The 27,893-nt window shown below is 40.5% G+C and overlaps 1 protein-coding gene and 1 pseudogene across 1 annotated transcript in view; one reads left to right on the top strand and one right to left on the bottom strand.

Moving 5' to 3' along the window:
* The window catches only part of LOC117073370, a 68,366-nt gene that overhangs the window by 28,514 nt on the left and 11,959 nt on the right, over nucleotides 1–27,893 (bottom strand). The window lies entirely within an intron of this gene.
* On the top strand, nucleotides 22,947–23,571 carry LOC117073381 (annotated as a pseudogene).

Genomic DNA, 27,893 nt, shown 5'->3' with positions numbered 1-27,893 from the left:
AACTACATTGCGGTATTCATTCAACTTTGACTTTCAATGTGTTGCAGATGATCAAGAGGCTCTTCAATGCATTCCCAAAGCCTTCCTTAATCCTTCAGTATGCAAGTCTTTTCTCTTCTGAAGCTCCTGGCCATCATTCTTGTCATTTTCTCTTCTAAAATTATCAGGTCTATTTCCGCCAGATCTTTAATCAGTAACGGCTTTACCTAAGAGCCTGCCACGTCATTTCCATCAATTCCATTAAATCCTGACTCTTTCATGGAATTTGCAGTTTTGACTTTGCAATCTTTTTACCTTGTATCCTTAAGTGTCCACGGTGCCCTGCACTGGTGAGAAGCTTGTTGACAACGATACCGATGGCACAGTAGCCAGTGGGAAGTGGGAAGGGATATTTGAATAGCACTATTCTTATAAATCTTTCATCAGAAAATTTTGATAATAAAATCAGAATACCAATGCCTATCTTTTAATAATTTTTTCTATATTTTAGAAAGATCCTTTAGAAACAAAATAAATTATCTAAAAATTAAACTCACTACTTTTTATTTTATGTCTCTAGGAAAATCCCACTTGATCATGGTGAATAATTCTTTTAATGTGCTGTTGATTGTGGTTTACTAGTACTCTGTTGAGGATTTTTGCATCTATGATCATCAAGGATATTGGTCTGTAATTTTCTTTTCTGATAGTGTCCTTGTATGACTTGGTATCAGGGTAAGCTGGCCTTGTGAAATGAGTTTGAAAGTATTCTCTCGACACAAACAAATGGAAGAACATTCCATGCTCATGGATAGGAAGACTCAATATTGTGAAAATGGCCATAGTGCCCAAGGTAATTTATAGATTCAATGCCATCCCCATCAAGCTACCAATGACTTTCTTCACAGAATTGGGAAAAACTACTTTAAAGTTCATATGGAACCAAAAAAGAGCCCGCATTGCCAAGACAATCCTAACCCAAAAGAACAAAGTTGGAGGCATCGTGCTACCTGACTTCAAACTATACTACAAGGCTACAGTAACCAAAACAGCATGGTACTGGTACCAAAACAGAGATATAGACCAATGGAACAGAACACAGCCCTCAGATATAATACCATACATCTACAACCACCTGATCTTTGACAAATCTGACAAAAACAAGAAATGGGGAAAGGATTCCCTATTTAATAAATGGTGCTGGGAAAACTGGCTAGCCAATGTAGAAAGCTGAAACTGGATCCCTTCCTAACACCTTATACAAAAATTAATTTGAGATGGATTAAAGACTTAAATGTTATACCTAATACCATAAAAACCCTAGAAGAAAACCTAGGTAATACCATCCAGGACATAGGCATGGGAAAGGACTTCATGTCTAAAACACCAAAAGCAACAGCAACAAAAGCCAAAATTGACAAATGGGATCTAATTAAACTAAAGAGCTTTTCTGCACAGCAAAAGAAACTACCATCAGAGTGAACAGGCAACCTACAGAATGGGAGAAAATTTTTGCAATCTACCCATCTGACAAAGGGCTAATATCCAGAATCTACAAAGAACTTAAACAAATTTACAAGAAAAAAATCAAACAACTCCATCAAAAAGTGGGCAAAGGATATGAACAGACACTTCTCAAAAGAAGACATTTATGCAGCCAACAGACACATGAAAAAATGCTCATCATCACTGGCCATCAGAGAAATGCAAATCAAAACCACAATGAGATACCATCTCACACCAGTTAGAATGGCAATCATTAAAAAGTCAGGCAACAACAGGTGCTGGAGAGGATGTGGAGAAATAGGAACACTTTTACAGTGTTGGTGGAATTGAAAACTAGTTCAACCATTATGGAAAACAGTATGGCGGTTCCTCAAGGATCTAGAACTAGAGATACCATTTGACCCAGCCATCCCATTACTGGGGATATACCCAAAGAATGATAAATCATGCTGCTCTAAAGACACATGCACATGTATGTTGATTGTGGCACTATTCACAATAGCAAAGACTTGGAACCAACCCAAATGTCCATCAATCATAGACTAGATTAAGAAAATGTGGCACATATACACCATGGAATACTATGCAGCCATAAAAAAGGATGAGTTTGCATCCTTTGTAGGGACATGGATGCAGCTGGAAACCATCATTCTCAGCAAACTATCGCAAGGACAGAAAACCAAACACCGCATGTTCTCACTCATAGGTGGGAATTGAACAATAAGAACACTTGGACACAGGAAGGGGATCATCACACACCGGGTCCTATTGTTAGGGGTGCGGGGAGGGATAGCATTAGGAGATATATCTAATGTAAATGATGAGTTAATGGGTGCAGCACACCAACATGCCACATACGTACATATGTAACAAACCTGCACATTGTGTACATGTACCCTAGAACTTAAAGTATAATAATAATATAAAAAATAGAATCCCACTTGGAGAAATGAGAAAGTTCTGGAGATTGATGCTGGTGATGGTTGCTCAATGTGAATGTACTTAATTGTACAGTTAAAATGGTTAGCCTGATAAAATTTATATTTTGTATATTTTACCACAAAAAAACCTACATGGGGAAAAATTGTAGGCTTTTAAGAAATTCTAGTATCTTTCATTTTAAATTGTCTTGAATCTACTTTTAAGCAAAAGTAAAGCACTGATTTCAAACTTCATTTTTAAAAAATTCATTCTAAGCACTGGTGATATTAACAATTGCTTATTTCCTGAGCACAACCAATTTAGAACACGATTTCAGTTATCTGCTTGAAGAGTTGATTAGGAAAGTGGAAGGGATCATGACAAACTCAGCAGAAACCCCTCAAACATTCTTTTCTTGGTATAGTAATGGCAAGAGTCACATGACCAGCATACTTCAGCGTGGCAAGACCAATCACTTGTTGAGAGCTTGCCTGAATATAGTGTAAGGCTCTCTTAGAAATTAGCATTATCTATTTCTGTTTGGTGGCATATTTTTTTCATGTACTTAGGAGCTTCACTTGGGTGCATTTATAGAAACTGGAAAAAGTAGCACTTAAAAAAATTTTGGCTGGGCGTGGTGGTGGTTTATGCCTGTAATCCCAGCACTTTGGGAGGCCAAGGTGGGCAGATCACCTGAGGTCAGGAGTTCAAGACCAGCCTGACCAACATGGTAAAACCCCATCTCTACTAAAAACACAAAAAAAAATTAGCCTGGTATGGTGGCAGATGCCTGTAGTCCCAGTTACTCGGGAAGCTGAGGCAGGAGAATTGCTTGAACCCGGGAGGCAGACGTTGCAGTGAGCTGAGATCACGCCACTGCACTCCAGCCTGGGCAACAAGAGCAAAACTCCATGTCAAAAAAAAAAAAAAAAAAATTAAGATGGTTATACTTTTAGTGATTTAAAGAGCTAAGATTTTTTTCCAGGCTACATTGTGTTTTTTTCTTCAGATAAACTTTTTAAAATTGAAATACGATTCATCTATCATAAAGCAAACCTACTGAGTGTACAATTCAGAAGTCTTTATTATATTCAGAAAATTGTGCATCACCACTATCCAATTCTAGGACATTTTCATCAAACCCAAAAGAAACTCCATACCCATTAAGAGTCATTTAATTTTCTCCCTCCCTCAGCCCCAGGCAACCACCAATGTTCTTTTTGTCTGTATGGGTTTGCCTACTATGGACATTTTACATAAATGGAATCATACAAAAAAAGGAAAGAAAGAAAGAATGTATTCTCTCTTCTTCAATGTTTTAGGAAGGGTTTGAGAAGGATGGGTATTAGTTCTTCTATAATTGTTCGGTAAGATTCAGCAGTGAAGCCATTAGGTCTTGGGCTTTTCTTTGATGGGAGATGTTTTATTACTGATTCAAATCTCCTTTCTTATTATTGATCTATTCAGATGTTCTGGTTCTTCATGATTCAGTCTTAGTAGGCTGTATGTGTCTAGCAACTTATCCATTTCTTCTTGGTTGTCTATTGTGTTGGCATATAACTCTTCACAGTAGTCTCTTATGATCCTTTGTATTTCTGTGGTATCTGTTGAATGTCTCCTCTTTCATTTCTGATTTTATTTGTCTTTATCCCAGGGATGCAAGAATGGCTCAACATACACAAATCTATAAATGTGATTCACCATATTAAGAGAATGAAGGATAAAAACCATATGATCATCTCAATAGATGCAGAACAAGCATTTAACAAAATTCAATATTCTTCCATGATAAAAACTCTTTGATAAGTTAGGTACAGAAGAAGTGTACCTCAACACAATAAAAGCCATAGATGACTAATCCACAACTAACATCATAAAGGCATACCTTAGAGATATTGTGTATGCAGTTCCAGATCACTACAATAAAGCTAATTTTGCAATAGAGTCACATGAATTTTTTTGCTTCCCAGTGCCTACAAGAGTTATGTTTATACTATAGTATATTAAGCATGCAACAGCATTATGCCTAAAACATGTGCATACCTTAACTTAAATATACTTTATTGCTAAAAACGCTGAGAAAGTGAGCACAGGCTGTTGGGGAAAAAATGGCACCTGTAGACTTGCTCAATGCCACAAACCTCCAATTTGTAAAAAAATGCAATATCTGCAAAGTGCAATAAAGTGAAGTGCAACAAAATGAGGTATGCCTCTACTCACTGGTTAAAAAAAAATTGAAGGTTTTTTCCTCAGAAACAAAACAAGCATGGACACTCTCACTACTTTTATTCAACATAGTACTGGAAGTCCAAGCCAAAGCAACTAGACAAGAGAAAGAAATGGAAAGCATCCAAATTGTGGGGAAAAAAAAAATTAAATTGTCCCTGTTTGCAGACAACATGATCTTATATGTTGAAAACCCTGGCAGGGCATGGTGGCTCATGCCTGTAATCCCAGCAATTTGGGAGGCTGTGGTGGGCAGGTTGCCTGACCTTGGGAGTTTGAAACCAGCCTGGGCAACATGGTGAAACCCCATCCTACTAAAAACACAAAAAATTAGCTGGGCATGGTGGTGGTGCCTATAGTCCTAGCTACTCGAGAGGCTGAGGCAGGAGGATCGCTTGAACCTGGAAGGCAGAGGTTACAGTGAGACAAGATCGCGCCACTGCACTTCAGCCCGGGCGACAGAGTGAGCCTCTGTCTCAAAAAAAAAAAAAAAAACACGAAAAGAAAACCCTAAAATTCCACCAAAAACCTGTTAGAACTAATATGCAAATTTGGTAAACACACATAAAATGAAATCAACATACAAAAATCAGGAGCATTTCTATACACTAACAATAAATTACCTAAAAAGAAAACATTCCCATTTACAACACCTAATACCTACAAAATAAAATAAAATAAAATACTTAGGAATAAATTTAACCAAAGAGATGAAAGACTTCTAAACTGAAAACTATAATACAATGGTGAAAGAAATTAAGAAGACACAAATAAATGAAAATCCTGTGTTCATGGATTGAGAGAATTAATATTGTTAAAATGTCCATACCACCCAAAGCAATCTACACATTCAATGCACTCTCCATCAAAATTCCAATAACATTTTTTCACAGAAATGGATAAAACAATCCTGAAATTTGTATCGAACTATAAATGACTCTGAATAGCCAAAGCAATCTAGGTTCTTGAGCAAAAAGAACAAAGCTGGAGGGATCAAACTGACTTCATAATCTGCTACAAACATATAATAATCAAAACAGCATGGTACTGGCATAAAAACAGACACATAGACCAATGGAACAGAATAGAGAGCCCAGAAATAAATACACACATTTATGGAAAATTAAGCTTCAACAAAAATGCCAAAAACATACAATAGGGAAAGGACAGTCTCTTCCATAAATCATGTTGGGGCAACTGGACATCCATATGCAGAGGAATAAAATTAGACCCTTTCTAACACCAGATTTTTAAAAATCAACTGAAAATGGATTAAAGATTTTGACATAAAACCTGAAACTATAGGCCGGGTGCGGTGGCTCAAGCCTGTAATCTCAGCACTTTGGGAGGCCGAGACGGGCGGATCACGAGGTCAGGAGATCCAGACCATCCTGGCTAACACGGTGAAACCCCGTCTCTACTAAAAAATACAAAAAAAATTGGCCGGGCGAGGTGGCGGGCACCTGTAGTCCCAGCTACTCGGGAGGCTGAGGCAGGAGAATGGCGAGAACCCGGGAGGCGGAGCTTGCAGTGAGCTGAGATCCGGCCACTGCACTCCAGCCTGGGCGACAGAGCGAGACTCCGTCTCAAAAAAAAAACCTGAAACTATAAAGCTAGAAGAAAACACAGGGGAAAAACTCCATTACATTGGCCTGGGTCATTTTTGGATGTGACCCCAAGAACATCAGCAACAAAATAAAAAATAGACAAATGGGATTGCATCGAACTAGAAAGTTTCTGCAGAGTAGAGGAAACAATCAACAGAGTGAAGAGACCACCTAAGGAATGGGAGAAAATATATGCAAACAGTGCATCTGACAAGAGGTTAATATCCAAACTATATAAGGAAGCCAAACAACTCAATAGTAAAAAATCAAATAACCCGATTAAAATATAGGCAAGGAACCTGAATAGACATCTCTCAGAAGAAGACATACAAAGAGCCAAAAGTATATTAAAAATTGCTCTGCCAGGCGTGGTGGCTCATGCCTGTAATCCCAGTACTTTGGAAAGCCGAAGTGGGAGGATTACCTGAGGCCAGGAGTTCAAGACCAGCTGGTCAACATGGTGAAACCCCGTTTCTACTAAAAATACAAAAATTAGCCGGGTGTGATGGTGAGCACCTGTAATCCCAGCTACTTGGAGGCTGAGGCAGAAGAATTGCTTGAGCCTGGGAGATGGAGGTTGCAGTGAGCTAAGATTGTGCCACTGCACTCCAGCCTGGCCAATAGAACAAGATTCTGTTTCAATAAAAAATTTTTTTAAAAATTGCTCAACATCACTAATCATCAGAGAGATGCAAATTAAAAACACAATGAGATACCACTTCACACCTGTTAGAATGGTTATCACCAAAAAGATCAAAGATAACAAGTACTGAAGAGGGTGTGAAGAAAAGAGAACATGTGCACACTGTTGGTGAGAATAGAAATTGCTACAGCCATTATGGAAAATAATATGGAGGTTTCTCGAAAACTTAATAAAACTACCATATTCAGCAGTTCTACCAGATATGCGTTCAAAGAAAATGAAATCAGTGTGTTGGAGAGATAACTGCACTCCCATGTTCACTGCAGTATTATTCACAATAGCCAAGATGTAGAATCAACCCAAGTGTCCATCAACAGATGTGTAAAGAACATGTGGTATATATGCACAATTCAATACTATTAGCCATAAACAAAGAAGCAAATCCTGTTATTTGCAATCATATGGATATTATGTTAAGTGAAATAAGTCAAGCACAGAAAGACAAATGCCACTAATCTCGCTAATATATGAAATCTAAAAAAGTTGATCTCATAGAAGTAGAGAGTGGAATGGTGGTTGGCAGGGGCTGTGGAGAGGGACGGGTTCAGGAGATGTTGGTCAAAAGACGTAAAATTTCAGTTAATAGGAGAAATAAGCTCAAGAGATATATTGTATAACAGTAGTTTATTGTATAACTTTATTATATGACTAATTGATAACAATGAATTAAATTCCTGAAAATTGCTAAGAGATTTTAAATGTTCTCATCACAAAATAATTATGCAAAGTAAGGCGTACATTACTTAGCTAAATTGTCATTCTACAATGTATACATATTTCAAAACAACACATTGTGCATAACAAATACATATAGTTTTATCCATTAAAAATAAATAAATAAGCCAAGCGCGGTGGCTTATGCCTGTAATCCCAGTGCTTTAGGAGGCCACGGCAAGCAGATCATGAAGTCAGGAGTTCGAGACCAGCCTGGCCGATATAGTGAAACCCCGTCTCTACTAAAAATACCAAATTAGCTGGGCATGGTGGTGCATGCCTGTAATCCCAGCTACTTGGGAGGCTGAGGCAGAAGAATTGCAGTGAGCTGAAATCAGGCCGTTACACTCCAGCCTGAGCAACAAGAGTGAAACTCCGTCTCAAAAAAAAAAAAGAAGTATAAATATCTAAATCAATTCCTTTAATAACTTATTAAAAATTGATGAAACTGAAAATATAGAGGAAAAGTTTAAAAAATGTACATAAACCAAATAAATAGCAGGTACTAGAGAGCAAAGGGAATAAGTACCAAAAAATCCTCCTGGGATCATTATAAAATAAAAAGTAGAAAAATTAAAAAAAGAGAGAATTAGAAAGAAAGAAAAAAACTCCAAAGAATGTGAATAAAAGAACATGATACAACAAGAGGACAGTTAAAAACAAAACAAGGACAAATGAAAATTCTATTTGGATTCACAAATTCTAGTTTTTACTCTGACATGCAAAGAACTTGCAGTACTTACTCCCAACCTCACAACAAGAAGAAACTGAACAAACTGAAAATCAACAACACTTCTTAGAATAACTAGAGAGATGAGGTCACAGGGCAAATCACCACCTCAAAAGCTGGGGACAGACATGAATACAGACAGCCACAGTTTACAAGGTACAAAAGTTACTGCTGCAGCCAGCAGCTGGCAGGCACAAATCGCTACAGGCTGAGTGTGGACTCGCCTAAGAGTTAGAGACCTTTGGGGGCCGATGCTTTTTTTATTTTATTTTATTTATTTATTTTTATTTTATTTTTTTATTTTATTTTTGTTTGTTTCTTGAGACGAAGTTTCGCTCTTGTTGCCCAGGCCAGAGTGCAACGGCGCAATCTTGGCTTACCACAACCTCCACCTCCCAGGTTCAAGTGATTCTCCTGCCTCAGCCTTCCTGAGTAGCTGGGATTATAGGCATGTGCCACCATGCCTGGCTAATTTTGTATTTTTTTAGTAGAGACGGGGTTTCTCCATGTTGGTCAGGCTGGTCTCAAACTCCCGGCCTCAGGTGATCTGCCCGCCTTGGCCTCCCAAAGTGCTGGGATTACAGGCATGAGCCACCATGCTCGGCCTGGGGGCCCACTCTTAGGGTATCCCCATACTTTCATAAATTTTACCTACAGGAGTCTGAGCAGGTTCTCACACTGAATTTCACAGAAAAACTCCTTTGTTTTAGTGGCAGTAGGGGAGGAAAAGTAACCATTTTGAAATAGGCCATGGAAAAAGGTCGCCATTATGAAATATACCTGAGCTTTCTCTTCATGGCAGGGACCGGTCCTCAGGGGAAACCATCTTGTTAGAGCCTTGTCTAACCTACAAAAAAGACAACTGGATGTATTCCATTCCCTTTAGTCTTCCCGTCTCACATAAGGGGAGAGGGGAAAGGCTAAGAAACTATTAAATTAAGTTTAGCCTAAAGCTACCTCTTTGTAAGTTCAGCCTAAAAGTTTTTCTGTACATAGTAAACTGTATAACTGGACGTGTAAACAGACTGTAACCTACACTTGTGACAAGTAGCTGAGTCTCAGTCAACCACTGTCATACTTCAGCCACTCACAGGCAGCCAACTGCTCAAACCATGTTCAGATAAGGCAAATGCCAAGTTGTAACCAGTCCAGCTGTTTCTGTACCTTGCTTCCATTTTCTGTACCTCTCTTTAATTTTCTGCCTGTAAATCCTCTTCAAACATGCAGCAGTGCCAGAGTCTCTCTGAACCTGTTCTGGTTTGGGGGTGCTGCCTGATTCACAAATCATTCTTTGCTGTATTAAGCTCTAGTAAATTTAATTTGTCTCAAGTTTTTCTTTTAACATATGGCATCAGAAGTGGGATCCAAAGTAGAGCGTCCAATGACACCTGGGAGCTTCGAATAACCAAACAGGCTCCCCATGGGGCCCACTGTTGTATTGTGTCTCACAGCCGCTGGGGATGCTGGGTAAGTTCTCTCCCAAATTCTGAAGCTCCACAGACTTGTGTTTTGAGCTATCCAAGTTTGAGCAAAATTTTAATCCCAACTGGGTTCGGAAGTCATAACAAACTGGACCGGGTCCAGGATCAGATTGGATCTGAGGATTAACTGGCTTGGATCCAGTTAGATAGAGGCCTCAGACGTCTGACTGGGTCAGACAGAAAATGGCAGTACACGGCAGTACTGCAGGGGGCACAAACCCCAGCTTTCGAAATTTTGCAGCGATTTTGCGTGTTCCATCCCCTTTGTTTCTCTTTCTTGCATGCTTAGGTAGGGAAAAATCATTGGCTAAGTTGATTATGGGGATCTTGGAGCCAAAGCCAAGATTCAATGTAAAAATGGAATCCTTAATTTCTGAAGAACTGAGTACTCTACCTTCTGGCTATGCCTATCTATACATGTATTAGTATTGGGCCCTACAAACAGCAAATATGGCATGTAGACATGGTGAAATATTATTAAAGACAATTAAAAACTACAGTAGGGGCCAGCTGCGGTGGGCCAGCTGCGGTGGCTCATGCCTGTAATTCTAGCACTTTGGGAGGCTGAGGTGGACAGATTACCGGAAATCAGGAGTTAGAAACCAGCCTGATCAACATGGTGAAACCCTGTCTCTTCTAAAAATACAAAAATTAGTCGGGCATGGTGGTGGGCGCCTGTAATCTTGGCTACTTGGGAGGCTGAGGCAGGAGAATCACTTGAACCTGGGAGGCAGAGGTTGCAGTGAGCCAAGATTGCACCACTGCACTCCAGCCTGGATGACAAAGCTAGACTGTCTCAAAAACAAACAGAAACTATAGGACATTCCAATAAACAACACTGCACTTTAAGAAGCACATTTCAAAATGACAGCTCCCAAATTAGTCTCATCCAGCAATTCCTGTTGATCTGCAGAAGCTTCTAAAAAGATGTCAATTTTTTTATTGCTTCTTTTAAAAGAATCATTCTAAAAGACAAACAAAAAGTTTAAGTGACTAATTGATAAGAAAAGTTAAATATGCTAACCTTTTGGCTTAGTTACTATCCCACCCCAAAAGCAAAAAGAAAGCTATCCTAGATAAAATGTTTATAAAAGGTAGGCCCTTGGGTAAAATAGGCTTGCTTTTTTTTCAGAGGTATCCATGCTGAGTCCAGACACAAAGAATACTTTCTTTGCCCTATTTAATGGGCTCCACCCTGAACTCAGTAATTTTAACCAACAAACAGTACCTAAGTTAAAAAGACCACCTATTGAACAAAATCCTGTCTCTAAAATACATCTTTCTGGCATTTGATTGGTGATATGGTCTGGATCTGTGTCCCCACCCAAATCTCATGTCAAATTGTAATCCCCAATGTTGGAGTTGGGGCCTGGTGGGCAGTGATTGGATCATGGGGTCAGACTTCCCCCTTGGTGCTGTTCTCATGATAATGAGTGAGTTTTCATGAGATCTGTATGGAATCCCCCGACCCCACCTCTTGCTCCTGCTCTGGCCATGTAAAAAGACATGCCTGCTTCCCTTTTGCCTTCCACTATGATTGTGAGTGTCCTGAGGCCTCCCCAGAAGCTGAGCAGATGCCAATATCATGCCTCCTGTACAGCCTGTGGAACTGTGAGCCAATTAAGCCTCTTTCTTCTTAATGAATCACCCAGTCTTGGGTATTTCTTTATAACAGTGTAAGAACTAATATAGAAAATTGGTACCAGAAGTGGGATATTGCTATAAATATACCCGAAAACCTGAAAGCAGCTTTGGAAAACAGGCAGAGGTTGAAAGAATGTGAAGGGCTCAGAAGAAAGGAAGATTAAGGAACATTTTGAACTTCCTAGAGACTTGCTAAATTGTCGGGACCAAAAATGTGATAGTGATACAGACAATGAAGTCAAAGCTGAGGAGATCTTAGATGGAAATGGGAAACTTATTGGGAACTGGAATAAAGATCACTTTTGCTACGCTTTAGCAAAGAGCCTGGCTGCATCGTGCCCCTGCTCTAGGGATCTGTGGAACTTTAAACTTAAGAATAATGATTTAGTGTATCTGGCAGAAGAAATTTCTATGCAGCAAAGTAATCAAGATATAATCTGGCTGCTTCTAAACAATCTATGCTCATATATGTGAGCAAAGAAATAACTGAAACTGGAATTTGTATTGAAAAGGGAAGCAGGGGAAGGGTGCATCCAAGATGGCCGAATAGGAACAGCTCCAGCCTGCAGCTCTCAGCGTGAGCGACGCAGAAGATGGGTGATTTCTGCATTTTCAACTGAGGTACCGGGTTCATCTCACTGGGGCATGTCGGACAGTTGGTGCTGGTCCGCGGGTGTAGCCCGACCAGCGAGAGCTGAAGCAGGGCGAGGTATCACCTCACTTGGGAAGTGCAAGGGGGAAGGGAATTCCTTTTCCTAGCCAAAAGAAATTGAGACACACAACACCTGGAAAATCAGATAACTCCCACCCTAATACTGCGCTTTACCAAGGGTCTTAGCAAACGGCACACCAGGAGATTGTATCCCACACCTGGCCCAGAGGGTCCCATGCCCACGGAGCCTCCCTCATTGCTAGCACAGCAGTCTGAGATCTAACTGCAAGGTGGCAGCAAGGCTGGGGGAGGGGAGCCCACCATTGCTGAGGCTTAAGTAGGTAAACGAAGCTGCCAGGAAGCTCGAATTGGGTGGAGCGCACCACAGCTCAAGGAGGCCAGCCTGCCTCTGTAGACTCCTCCTCTGGGGACAGGGCATAGCTAAATAAAAAGCAGCAGAAGGTAAATGCCCCTGTCCGACAGCTTTGAAGAGAGCAGTGGATCTCCCAGCATGGAGGGTGAGATCTGGGAATGGACAGACTGCCTGCTCAAGTGGGTCCCTGACGCGTGAGTAGCCTAACTGGGGGACATCCCTCACTAGGTGCAGACCGACACCTCATACCTCACATGGCGAGGTACACCCCTGAGACGAAGCTTCCAGAGCAAGAATCAGACAGCAACACTCACTGTTCAGCAATACTCTATCTCCTGCAGCCTCCGCTGCTGATACCCAGGTAAACAGGGTCTGGAGTGGACCTCAAGCAAACTCCAGCCAACCTACAGCTCAGAGTCCTGACTGTTAGAAGGAAAACTAACAAAGAGAAAGGACACCCACACCAAAACCCCATCAGTACGTCATCATCATCAAAGACCAAAGGCAGATAAAATCACAAAGACGGGGAAAAAGCAGTGCAGAAAAGCTGGAAATTCAAAAAATCAGAGCGCATCTCCCCCTCCAAAGGACCGCAGCTCATCGCCAGCAACAGAACAAAGCTGGACGAAGAATGACTTTGACGAGTTGAGAGAAGAAGGCTTCAGTCGATCAAACTTCTCACAGCTAAAGGAGGAACTATGTAACCAGTGCAAAAAAACTAAAAACCTTGAAAAAAGAATGAATGGATAACTAGAATAATCAATGCAGAGAAGACCTTAAAAGAACTGATAGAGATGAAAACCATGACACGAGAACTACGTGACAAATGCACAAGCTTCAGTAACCGACTCGATCAACTGGAAGAAAGAGTATCAGCGATTGAAGGTCAAATGAATGAAATGAAGCAAGAAGAGAAGTGTAGAGAAAACAGAGTAAAAAGAAATGAACAAAGCCTGCAAGAAATATGGGACTATGTGAAAAGACCAAATCTATGTCTGATTGGTGCGCCTGAAAGTGACGAGGAAAATGGAACCAAGTTGTAAAACATTCTGCAGGATATCATCCAGGAGAACTTTCCCAACCTAGTAAGGCAGGCCAACATTCAAATTCAAGAAATACAGAGAACGCCACAAAGATACTCCTCGAGAAGAGTAACTAACTCCAAGACACATAATTGTCAGATTCACCAAAGTTGAAATGAAGGAAAAAGTGTTAAGGGCAGCCAGAGAGAAAGGTCGGGTTACACACAAAGTAAAGCCCATCAGACTAACAGCAGACCTCTCGGCAGAAACTCTACAAGCCAGAAGACAGTGGGGGCCAATATTCAACATTCTTAAAGAAAAGAATTTTAAACCCAGAATTTCATATCCAGCCAAACTAAGTTTCATAAGTGAAGGAGAAATAAAATCCTTTACAGACAAGCAAATGCTTAGAGATTTTGTCACCACCAGGTTTGCCCTACAAGAGTTCCTGAAGAAAGCACTAAACATGGAAAGGAACAACAGGTACCAGTCATTGCAAAAACATGTCAAAATGTAAGGTCCATCGATGCTAGGAAGAAACTGCATCAACTAGCGAGCAAAATAACCAGTTAATATCATAATGACAGTATCAAGTTCACACATAACAATATTAACCGTAAATGTAAATGGACTAAATGGTCCAATTAAAAGACACAGACTGGCAAACTGGATGAAGAGTCAAGACCCATCAGTTTGCTGTATTCAGGAGACCCATCACACATGCAGAGACACACACAGGCTCAAAATTAAGGGACAGAGGAAGATCTACCAAGCAAATGGAAAACAAAAAAAAGCAGGGGTTGCAATCCTAGTCTCTGATAATATAGACTTAACCATCAAAGATCAAAAGAGACAAAGAAGGCCATTACATAATGGTAAAGGGATCAATTCATCAGGAAGAGCTAACTATCCTAAATATATATGCACCCAATACAGGAGCACCCAGATTCATAAAGCAAGTCCTCAGCAACATACAAAGAGACTTAGACTCCCATACAATAATAATGGGAGACTTTAACACCCCACTGTCAACATTAGACAGATCAATGAGACAGAAAGTTAACAAGGATATCCAGGAATTGAACTCAACTCTGCACCAAGCGGACCTAATAGACATCTACAGAACTTTCCACCCCAAATCAACAGAATATACATTCTTCTCAGCACCACATCGCACTTATTCCAATTGACCACATAGTTGGAAGTAAAGCACTCCTCAGCACATGTAAAAGAACAGAAATTATAACAAACTGTCTCTCAGACCACAGTGCAATCAAACTAGAACTCAGGACTAAGAAACTCAATCAAAACTGTTCAACTACATGGAAACTTAACAACCTGTTCCTGAATGACTACTGGGTACATAACAAAATGAAGGCAGAAATAAAGATGTTCTTTAAAACCAATAAGAACAAAGATATAACATACCAGAATCTCTGGGACACATTTAAAGCAGTGTGTAGAGGGAAATTTATAGCAGTAAATGCCCACAAGAGAAAGCAGGAAAGATCTAAAATTGACACCCTAACATCACAATTAAAAGAACTAGAGAAGCAAGAGCAAACACATTCAAAAGCTAGCAAAAGGCAAGAAATAACTAAGATCAGAGCAGAAATGAAGGAGATAGAGACACAAAAAACCCTTCAAAAAATCAAAGAATCCAGGAGTTGGTTTTTTGAAAAGATCAACAAAATTGATAGACTGCTAGCAAGACTAACAAAGAAGAAAAGAGGGCCGGGCGCGGTGGCTCAAGCCTGTAATCCCAGCACTTTGGGAGGCCGAGACGGGTGGATCACGAGGTCAGCAGATCGAGACCATCCTGGCTAACATGGTGAAACCCCGTCTCTACTAAAAAATACAAAAAACTAGCCGGGCGAGATGGCGGGCGCCTGTAGTCCCAGCTACTTGGGAGGCTGAGGCAGGAGAATGGCGTGAACCCGGGAGGCGGAGCTTGCAGTGAGCTGAGATCCGGCCACTGCACTCCAGCCTGGGCGGCAGAGCGAGACTCCGCCTCAAAAAAAAAAAAAAAAAAAAAAAAAAAGAAAAGAGAGAAGAATCAAATAGATGCAATAAAAAATGATAAAGGGGATATCACAACTGACCCCACAGAAATACAAACTACCATCAGAGAATACTATAAACACCTCTATGCAAATAAACTGGAAAATCTAGAAGAAATGGATAATTTCCTGGACACTTACACTCTTCCAAGACTAAACCAGGAAGAAGTTGAATCCCTGAATAAACCAATAACAGACTCTGAAATTGAGGCAATAATTAATAGCCTACCAACCAAAAAAAGTCCAGGACCAGACGGATTCACAGCCGAATTCTACCAGGGGTACAAGGAGGAGTTGGTACCATTCCTTCTGAAACTATTCCAATCAATAGAAAAAGAGGGAATCCTCCCTAACTCTTTTTACGAGGCCAACATTATCCTGATACCAAAGCCTGACAGAGATACAACAAAAAAAGAGAATTTTAGACCAATATCCCTGATGAACATCAATGCAAAAATCCTCAATAAAATACTGGCAAACTGAATCCAGCAGCACATCAAAAAGCTTATCCACCATGATCAAGTGGGCTTCATTTCTGGGATGCAAGGTTGTTTCAACATACGCAAATCAATAAACATAATCCAGCATATAAACAGAACCAAAGACAAGAACCACATGATTATCTCAATAGATGCAGAAAAGGCTTTTGACAAAATTCAACAGCCCTTCATGCTAAAAACGCTCAATAAATTTGGTATTGATGGAACGTACCTCAAAATAATAAGAGCTATTTATGACAAACCCACAGCCAATATCATACTGAAAGGGCAAAAACTGGAAAAATTCCCTTTGAAAAACTGGCACAAGTCAGAGATGCCCTCTCTCACCACTCCTATTCAACATAGTGTTGGAAGTTCTGGCTAGGGCAATCAGGCAAGAGAAAGAAATCAAGGCTATCCAGTTAGGAAAAGAAGAAGTCAAATTGTCCCTGTTTGCAGATGATATGATTGTATATTTAGAAAACCCCATTGTCTCAGCCCAAAGTCTCCTTAACCTGATCAGCAACTTCAGCAAAGTCTCAGTATACAAAATCAATGTGCAAAAATCACAAGCATTCTTATACACCAGTAACAGACAAACAGAGAGCCAAATCATGAATGAACTCCCATTCACAATAGCTTCAAAGAGAATAAAATACCTAGGAATCCAACTTACAAGGGATGTAAAGGACCTCTTCAAGGAGAACTACAAACCACTGCTCAGTGAAATCAAAGAGGACACAAACAAATGGAAGAACATACCATGCTCATGGATAGGAAGGATCAATATTGTGAAAATGGCCATAGTACCCAAGGTAATTTATAGATTCAATGCCATCCCCATTAAGCTACCAATGAGTTTCTTCACAGAACTGGAAAAAATTGCTTTAAAGTTCATATGGAACCAAAAAAGACACCACATTGCCAAGTCAATCCTAAGCCAAAAGAATAAAGCTGGAGGCATCACGCTACCTGACTTCAAACTATAGTACAAGGCTATAGTAACCAAAACAGCATGGTACTGGTACCAAAACAGAGATATAGACCAATGGAACAGAACAGAGTCCTCAGAAATAATACTACACATCTACAGCCATCTGATCGTTGACAAACCTGACAAAAACAAGAAATGGGGAAAGGATTCCCTATTTAATAAATGGTGCTGGGAAAATTGGCTAGCCGTAAGTAGAAAGCTGAAACTGGATCCTTTCCTTACTCCTTATACGAAAATTAATTCAAGATGGATTAGAGACTTAAATGTTAGACCTAAAACCATAAAAACCCTAAAAGAAAACCTAGGTAATACCATTCAGGACATAGGCATGGGAAAGGACTTCATGTCTAAAACACCAAAAGCAACAGCAACAAAAGCCAAAATTGACAAATGGAATCTAATTAAACTAAAGAGTTTTCTGCACAGCAAAAGAAACTACCATCAGAGTGAACAGGCAACCTACAGAACGGGAGAAAATTTTTGCAATCTACTCATCTGACAAAGGGCTAATATCCAGAACCTATAAAGAACTCAATCAAATTTACAAGTAAAAAACAACTGCATCAAAAAGTGGGCAAAGGATATGAACAGACACTTCTCAAAAGAAGACATTCATATAGCCAACAGACACATGAGAAAATGCTTATCATCACTCACCTTCAGAGAAATGCAAATCAAAACCACAATGAGATACCATCTCACACCAGTTAGAATAGCAATCACTAAAAAATCAGGAAACAACAGGTGCTAGAGAGGATGTGGAGAAATAGGAACACTTTTACACTGTTGGTAGGACTGTAAACTAGTTCAACCATTGTGGAAAAGAGTGTGGCGATTCCTCAAGGATCTAGAACTAGAAATACCATTTGACTCAGCCATCCCATTACTGGGGATATACCCAAAGGATTATAAGTCACGCTGCTATAAAGACACATGCATATGTATGTTTATTGCGGCACTATTCACAATAGCAAAGACTTGGAATCAACCCAAATGTCCATCAGTGACAGACTGGATTAAGAAAATGTGGCACATATACACCATGGCATACTATGCAGCCATAAAAAAGGATGAGTTCATGTCCTTTGTAGGGACATGGATGCAGCTGGAAACCATCATTCTCAGCAAACTATCGCAAGAACAGAAAACTAATTACCGCATGTTCTCACTCATAGGTGGGAATTGAATAACGAGACCACTTGGACACAGGAAGGGGATCATCACACACTGGGTCCTATTGTTGGGGGTCGGGGGGAGGAATAGCATTAGGAGACATACCTAATGTAAATGACGAGTTCATGGGTGCAGCACACCAACATGGCACATGTATACATAGGTAACAAACCAGAACGTTGTGCACATGTACCCTAGAACTTAAAGTATAATTTTAAAAAAAAGAAACGGGAAGCACAGCATAAAAGTTTGGAAAATTTACAGCCTGGCCATGTTGTAGAAAAGAAAAGCCCGTTTTTAGGGGAGGAATACAAGCAGCCTTCAGAAATTTGAATAGCTAAAAAGAAGGCAAGTGCTGATAGCCTAGACAATGGGGAAAAGACCTCTAAGGCATTTCAGAGACCTTCAAGTCAGCCCCTCTATATTCATCCATTTTCATGCTGCTGATAAAGTCAGAGAGACTTGGCAATTTACAAAAGAAACAGGTTTATTGGACTTACACAGTGCTATGCGGCTGAGGAGGCCTCACAATCATGACAGAAGGTGAAAGGCACATCTCACATGGCAGCGGCAAGAGAATGAGAGCCAAGAGGAACAGGTTTACCCTTATGAAACCATCAGATCTCATGAGACTTATTCACTACCACGAGAACAGTATGGGGGAAACTGCCCCCCAATTCAATTATCTCCCACCAGGTCTTTCCCACAACATGTGCAAATTGTGGGAGTACAATTCAAGATGAGATCTGGTTGAGGACACAGAGCCAAACCTTCCCATCAGAGGCTTGAAGTGCTAGAAGGACTGAATGGTTTCCTGAACCAGGCCCAGCCCCTGCTGCCCTGCACAGCCTCTGGACACTGTTCCCTGCATCCCAGCCACTCCAGCTCCAGCCATGGCTAAAAGGGGTCCAGGTACAACTTGGGCCACTGTTTCAGAGGGTGCAAGCTGCAAGCCTTGGCAGCTTCCACATAATGTTAAGCCTGTGGATGCACAGAATGCAAGAGTTGAGGCTTGAAAGCCTCCACCTGGATGGATTGCAGAGGATGTATGGAAAACCCTGGATGTCCAGGCAGAAGCCTACTGCAGGAGCAGAGCCCTCTCAGAGAACCTCTACTTGGGCAGTGCAGAGGGGAAATGTGGGGTTGGACCTCCATATAAAGTCCCCACTGGGACACTGCCTAGTGTAGCTGTGAGAAGAGGGCCACCATCCTCCAGACCCTGAAATGGTAGAGCCACAAACAGCTTGCACCATACACCTGGAAAAGCTGCACGCACTCAATCACAGCCTGTGAGAGCAGCTGCAGGGGCTGATCCCTGCAAAGTCAAAGGGGCACAGCTGTCCAAGGACCTGGGAGCCCACCTCACACTGGTGTGTCTTGAAATAGGGATATGGAGTCAAACAAGATTATTTTGGAGCTTTAAGGTTTAATAACTTCCTTCCTGGGTTTCAGACTTCAAGTGGGGCCTGTAGTCCCTTTCTTTTGGTGGATTCCTCCCTTTTGGAACAGGAGTATTTACCCAATGCCCATACTTGCATTGTACCTTGGAAGCACCTAACTTGTTTTTTTTATTTTACAGGCTCATAGGTGGAAGGGACTACCCTTGTCTCAGATGAGAAATTGGATTTTTGAGTTAATGCTGGAATGAGTTAAGACTTTGGGGGACTGCTGGGAAGGCACGGTTGTATTTTGCAATGTGAGAAGGACATAAAACTTGGAGAGGTCAGGGGTGGAATTACATGGTTTGGATCTGTGTCCCCACCCAAATCCCATGTTAAATTGTAATCCCCAGTGTTGGAGGTGAGGTCTGGTAGGAGGTGATTGGATCATGGGGGCAGATTTCCCCCTTGGTGTTTTTCTCATGACAGTGAGTTCTTGAGAGATCTAGTTATTTAAAAGTGTGTGGTACCACCCCCACCCCAAAAACTTTTACCATTATTTTACATTTACATAACAAGTCTTACCTTTAAGGTGCTTTTCTTGGCCATCTTGTCTTAACTGTGCCTTTATGTACAATCTTTTTCCTTTAAGCCTAAAGTCTCAGCTCTGAGCTTTTGAGATATAAATTTTCTACCTTGTTTCACCTAACAGTCACCCCTAGAAATGCAAATTTAGGGCTGCCTAGCTAACAATTGCTTAGGGCAATGAAACGTAATTAGAAGATTAATAGTCTGAATAGGGAAATAAAAACTATTTGAAAGCTAGCAAATGAGAATTACTTGTAAAAGCTATAAGCTCTGCTTCTCCATGTGTCTGTATGTTGATATGTATTATGTGTATAATATTTGGCAAATAAAACTAGCTTTAAAATTGTTGATAAAATAGAAATGGCTTCAGAATTGTCAGTTAAATATAATTCAGATATTTTTGGCTAGATCTACTGGTCAAACAGGTTTGTGCTATCTCTACTACATGTTTTTAAGGGCAAAAAACTGCTGCTTCTATAATACTTCATATACTTGTTTGTCTGTAATATTTTGTTCTTGGTTTTCAGTCTCTGGATTTGGGGGTCTGGATAGGTGGCCATGGTGAGGCCTGGGGACATGTTATCAGTGGCCAGACCACCAGTTACAAGGCAGAGTCAAGCCCAAGATGAGCCCCTTCCTCCTTGGCCCAGCTTTGTCTCCCAGCCATGCTGAAAGGGTTTGGATCTCCCAGGCATCATCTTCACAGGTGTCTTCTGTCTTGAGCTCTACATTTGATATGTAAATTCAAGACCCAAATAGGCCCTGCCCTTCAAAGCCATCCTGGGTACCACATGACTGAGACTCGGAACAACTGGGGAAAATACTAGCAGGAGAGTACCTGTGTTATTAGTAGAGTTTCTACGTCATTAGCATGAGAGTACCTGTTTCAAAGTTCTTTTCCGTAATTTAAAATCTTAAAGTTATGCTATATTGAATTAAGCAATGAGCATAAATGTCTGAGTCATTTCTGAGTAAGTTAAAATACTAAAACATTAATTAGTAAACATAAATGTAAGTTTATATATTTTGGCATCTTATTTTTATATGGTATAGAAAAGCTACATATATTTACATATATTAATAAACAAAAACTTGAGAAAACCTATCTAAAAAGTTAAGAAATAGTTTTCATCTACAATTATTGATATAGAACAGTTCAAAATTACTTCCTAGGTTTTCACTAGAAATTAGGGTTACTAGTAGTTAAAATTGTAGTTAATATATGTAATTGAAACTAATAGACATAAGAAACAATTTTGTATATAGTGTCTAAAGAAAAGCAAAGTATTTTCTGGTGAGGAAAGTTGTAAGGCATGAAAATGTGTGTTGAGAAAAAAATAACTTTGTCTAGAAGCTGAAGATTGTTTCAAATTGAAGGAATAAAAAGGACAGATTAAATGAATGAAGTTGAAAAGAATGAAAAAATTGTAAGAGATTATAAAAAGTTTATGGAAATTTTCTGAGGTCAAAAGATGACAAATTGGACAGATTTGTTTATAAGGTTTTATTAGCTTAGTGTTGATAATACACTATGCAAAAGTAAAATTTGGTTTTCCCTTTTGAACAAGAATTTTCTTTTCTTTTCTTTTTTTTTTTTTCCTTTCCTGAGACAGAGTCTCACTCTGTAGCCCAGGCTGGAGTTGCAGTGGCATGATCTCGGCTCACTGCAACCTCTGCCACCCAGGTTCAAGCAATTCTCCTGCCTCAGCCTCCCAAATAGCTGAGATTACAGGTATCTGCCACCACACCCAGCTAATTTTTGTATTTTTAGTAGAGATGGGGCTTCACCGTATTGGTCAGGCTGGTCTTGAACTCTCGACCTCATGATCCACCCGCCTCAGCCTCCCAAAGTGCTGGGATTACAGGCGTGAGCCACCACGCCCGGCCTTGAACAAGAATTTTCATGTAGTATTAATAAGAGGTAGCAAAAGATGTTTGTTCACCTTTTGAGTAAACTGCAAGAGACAGAGAGAAGAGGAGGAGACAGAGTCTGTCTCATGCTGTCTTTCTCAGATCTGTTGATTGGAAAACTGAGTCTCCTCTCTATCAAAGAAGAACAGTTTTTGCTTTCTAACCCCTGTTATCACTTTGGCTAAATGAGTATTATCTTACAATGCCTTGTGATCCTGTTTTGATTATTTTAAACCTTTGACATATTTGACAGGCTTCCCAAAATCAAATTTCAATTTGTCTTTTTTTGTTGTTACCTCAAACTAACTTTGGGATGCTACAGAGGACCCTCGCAGCATCCAAAAGACAGAGAAGCAGGATTATCTGCTACGTTAAGTTCATAAGCTAGTAAAATCCTAGAGTATCGTGCCTTCGAGGAGATTCATGAAAAGGATGGAAAGGACTCTGATAAGCACTCTTGAATGCCAAGTTTCTGATAACTTTAGGATCATATCGTTTAGACTGGGTATGAATTACCAGCCCTCTAATGAACAGACTGACTGGTTTATGAAACTGATAATCCAATCAGGATAAAAATTAATTGAATACCAAGGAAATACTCTGCCAGATTTTCAAGCTAAGTCAGCCAGTACTGAAATGGTTTTGATATGTAGTTTAGATGAACTCCATGATCCAAGTAAAATTTACCTGTAATAACCCATCTAATAAACAGTGCAATGCACCTGAATTGGAGAAACAAAGCTGATATTTAAGAAGATATAAATCTTCCATTTTGCTGCTATCACTGAAGTGAGAATGGCCAAAATGAACTTCAATCCCTTTGCAACTTCTGACCGAAGCAAGAACCACAAAAGGCATTTCAATGCACCTTCCCACATTTACAGGAAGATTATGTCTTCTCCTCTTCCCAAAGAGCTGAGACAGAAGTACAACATGTGATCCATGCCCACCCAAAAGGATGATGAATTTCACATTGTATGAGGACACTATAAAGGTCAGCAAATTGGCAAAGTAGTCCATGTTTACAGGAAGAAATATGTCCTCCATGCTGAACGGGTGCAGCGGGAAAAGGCTAATGGCACAACTGTGCATGTAGGCATTCACCCCAGCAAGGTGGTTATCACTAGGCTAAAGCTGGACACAGACCACAAAAAGATTCTTGAACGGAAAGCCAAATCTCACCAAGTAGGAAAAGAAAAGGGCAACTACAAGGAAGAAACAACTGAGAAGATGCAGGAATAAAGTAATCTTACATATAAGCTTTAAAACTTGAAATGAAAAAAAGAAGATATAAATCTAATGTTAAGGATGGACTCATGGAGAGCCTGGACAGATGCCTGGTCCTTCCTGAATCCTTAAAGCTTCTGTTATTAAAAGCTCTACACTCCACGGCCCATCATGGAAGATATAAGATGATCCAAATAGAATATTGGCATGGTTAGTGTTCTAAATTGCTAAAATGGTTTATGACCAATGTTTGGTTTGTCAAATCTATAATCCTGGGAAGGCAATCAAAACTTCATGTACATTTCTGCTATATGATAGGCCACTGAAACATTTTTAGAGGGATTTCATTCCATTGCCATTTTCAATGCATGTTTTCTGATTGTATAGAAGCTTTTCCATTCAAAAAGTCTCGTGCTATAACAGTAGACAAAAGGTTATTAGGAAACATGTTTCTCTCATGGGATATACCTGGAAAGATTGCTAATGATAGAGGTACTTGTTTCACCAGACAAGTTGTAAAACAATGAGATATGGTATCATAGGTACAATCACATGAGTATAAGCTAACCGAATTGACTGGATTTCTTTGGTCTAAAGTACTGTGGATTGATGACAGATCCACTTCCACGTGGAAAACATAAGTTGATCCCTTATACAATAGTCACTGAAGGCCTATGCTCCTAATAATAGAACCTTACACATCTCCTCCTCCTAAGCTCCGATATGACTAAGTGCTGCAAGGCTTTAAGGCATTATGCCCAAGTGTTATTTTCACCAGGTAAAGAAAGCTTTCCATGGTCTACTGAGGAGAATCAAACCCTACATTATCTAAAGCCTAGAAACGGAGTCTTCTGGAAACATCATCAGGGAAAGACTGTCCCTGCCACTTACACTGCAGCAAAACTTCAGGACCTCTAGCCTTGGGTTTACAATCTCACAGCTGAAACGGGCCTCTCCAGACTCTTCAATCTATACACCTGTTGGAGACCTTAAGGTAAAGCTAACCATGAAAGTTTCTCCCCAAAAGCAGACAGCATCCTACATGTGGACAGCTTTCCCAAGATCACAGATCAATACTGTTGTGCTATCATGAGACTCATCTCTCAATAGTTCCTTTGCTTGTGCCACTATGAATAAAACTGCAGAAGGGGTCTCTCCTGTGTATTTGTGGGTTATACTTTTATTTGTGGAGAGTTTCATAGTCAACATTAAACATGGGCAACCTTATAGTACATCAATTTTAACAAACAGAGCATACAAATGGCAAATAGGGGAAACTGTTGCAAGGAGAGGGAGCTCTCTGTATTATTTTTTAATTTATCTGTAAAATTTATTGAGAAAATAAACCTATTAATTAAAACTATCTGGATGCGATCAGGAAACACCCTGTCTCTTGATATACTGAACATATTAGAGCATCAATTGATTCAATTTTTAGAGACATCCAGCTTTAGCCAAACTGGATGAAACCAGTATATATGTTTATTTCCTAGGTTATTTTAGAGTTTCTACTAATAACTTGACATTTATGCTTTTACAAACCTGTCAAAACTTTCAGTTAAGGCAGAAAAATCACAAATGTCTGAAAGGAGTCCACATTACCCAAACACCTTTGATACAATCAGTATGCCTAATTTCTTTTGGCAACATTTTTAAAGTGGCTAGTATCTGGTGATCACAGTGTAGATAGCATGAATATCTTCATCATGTCAGATATGAAGGCATAGGACATTATTCTTTACCAAAGTGATAAATTACTTCTAAGTATATTGAATTCAACAACAAAGAATGAATTTGCTCCATTTTTTAAATTCAGAAAACAGTTTTTAAAAGCTCATTTGTTATGCCCATGACTTTAAATTATAGAGTAAGAATGAAAACAAGATTTCTCCTCTTTTCTCCAGTGTCGGAAGTGTTTTCATCAGTGTTTCTCTACTACTATTTTAATGTTGACAGGAATGACGTAATCATCTTATGTCTGTCACAGTATTTTTTTTAAATGCACTTTGTCAGAGGAGTGGAAACAACTCATCCTAAGCCCTTTTTCATTATTAAAAACAAAACAGAACTATAATATAATCTCAAGGAAAAAACACACTTCAGTAAATTCCCACTAGTATACCTGAGTCTTTACAGCAACTGCTGCTACAAAACACTAGGAGAGACTGGCAAATTTCCAAACAACTGCTGGTCCTCACATATAGAAAAAAAAAAACAAAACAGGAAGCGACTTAGAATTATTTGAAAAAATAATCTGGGTGGAAGCAAGTGTATTAGTCTGTTCTCATTCTGCCAATAAAGACACACCTGGGACTGCGTAATTTGTAAAGGAAAGAGGTTTAATTGACTCACAGTTCCACATGGCTGGGAGGCCTCAAAATCATGGTGTAAACGAGCGGGAAGCAAGACAGGTCTTACATGGCAGCAGGCAAGACAGAGCATGTGCAGGGCCACTCCAATTTATAAAACCATCAGATCTTGTGATCCTTATTCACTATCACAAGAACAGTATGGGGGAAACTGTCCCCATGATTCAATTCTCTCCACCTGGCCCTGCCCTTGACACATGCGGATTAATTACATTTCAAGGTGAGATTTGGGTGGGGACACAGCCAAACCACATCAGCAAGTTTAGGAATAGAAATTGGTAATAAATATACAAGTGTGAGTAGAAAGTTAAAGGTAATACTGAAGATTCAGAAAAATAAATGGAATGAGAGATGGTTTTGGTGAAGGTTAAAATTGAAAGCTAAATTAAAGATGAAACCCATGCCACCCATTTCTGCTCCTTAGGTTTGTTTTAGATGTCAAGGACTGTGTTAAGAAAGACAAGAGTCGGGGGGCGGAGCAAGATGGCCGAATAGGAACAGCTCCAGTCTCCAACTCCCAGCGCGAGTAACACAGAAGACGGTGATTTCTGCATTTTCAACTGAGGTACTGGGGTCATCTCTCTAGGGAGTGCCGGACAATCGGTGCGGGTCAGCTGCTGCAGCCTGACCAGCGTGAGCTGAAGCAGGGCGAGGCATCGCCTCACCTGGAAGCGCAAGGGGGAAGGAAATCCCTTTTCCTAGCCAGGGGAACTGAGACACACACCACCTGGAAAATCGGGTAACTCCCACCCCAATACTGCGCTTTAAGGAAACAGGCACACCAGGAGAATATATCCCACACCTGGCCGGGAGGGTCCCACGCCCACGGAGCCTCCCTCACTGCTAACACAGCCGTCTGCTGCGATCTATCCGCAAGGCAGCAGCGAGGCTGGGGGAGGGGCGCCCGCCATTGCTGAGGCTTAAGTAGGTAAACAAAGCCGCTGGGAAGCTCGAACTGGGTGGAGCTCACAGCAGCTCAAGGAAGCCTGCCTGTCTCTGTAGACTCTACCGCTGCGGACAGCGCACAGCTGCAGTCCATTAGGGGAAGAGCGGGCCGCTGCAGACCCGAACGACTCTGTCTGACGGCTTTGGGGAGAGCCGTGGATCTCCTAACGGAGGTTGAGATCTGAGAACGGACAGACTGCCTGCTCAGGTGGGTCCCTGACCCCTGAGTAGCCTAGCTGGGAGACATCCCCCACTAGGGGCAGTCTGATACCCCACACCTCACAGGGTGGCGTCACCCCTGAGAGGAAACTTCCAAAGAAAGAATCAGACAGGTACACTCGCTGTTCAGCAATATTCTATCTTCAGCAACCTCTGCTGCTGATACCCAGGCAAACAGGGTCTGGAGTGGACCTCAAGCAATCTCTAACAGACCAACAGACAGTCCTTCTGACTGTCAGACGGAAAACTATCAAACAGGAAGGACACCTATACCAAAACCCCATCAGTACGTCACCATCATCAAAGTCCAGAGACAGAAAAAACCACAAAGATGGGGAAGAAGCAGGGCAGAAAAGCTGGAAATTCAAAAAATAAGAGCGCATCTCCCCCTGCAAAGGAGCGCAGCCCATCGCCAGCAACGGATCAAAGCTGGTCAGAGAATGACTTTGACGAGATGAGAGAAGAAGGCTTCAGTCCATCAAACCTCTCAGAGCTAAAGGAGGAATTACGTACCCAGCGCAAAGAAACTAAAAATCTTGAAAAAAAAGTGGAAGAATTGACAGCTAGACTAATTAATGCAGAGAAGATCATAAACGAAATGACAGAGATGAAAACCATGACACGAGAAATACGTGACAAATGCACAAGCTTCGGTAACCGACTCGATCAACTGGAGGAAAAGTATCAGCGATTGAGGATCAAATGAATGAAATGAAGCGAGAAGAGAACCCAAAGAAAAAAGAGAAAAAAAGAAATGAACAAAGCCTGCAAGAAGTATGGGATTATGTAAAAAGACCAAATCTACGTCTGATTGGGGTGCCTGAAAGTGAGGGGGAAAATGGAACCAAGTTGGAAAACACTCTTCAGGATATCATCCAGGAGAACTTCCCCAACCTAGTAGGGCAGGCCAACATTCAAATTCAGGAAATACAGAGAACGCCACAAAGATACTCCTCCAGAAGAGCAACTCCAAGACACATAATTGCCAGAT

The sequence above is a fragment of the Trachypithecus francoisi genome, unplaced genomic scaffold (genome assembly GCF_009764315.1).
Source record: "Trachypithecus francoisi isolate TF-2019V2 unplaced genomic scaffold, Tfra_2.0 Lachesis_group4, whole genome shotgun sequence".
NCBI classification, from domain to species: domain Eukaryota; kingdom Metazoa; phylum Chordata; class Mammalia; order Primates; family Cercopithecidae; genus Trachypithecus; species Trachypithecus francoisi.
Note: the sequence above shows the minus strand (reverse complement) of the source record. Positions and strands in the feature narration are given on the sequence as shown.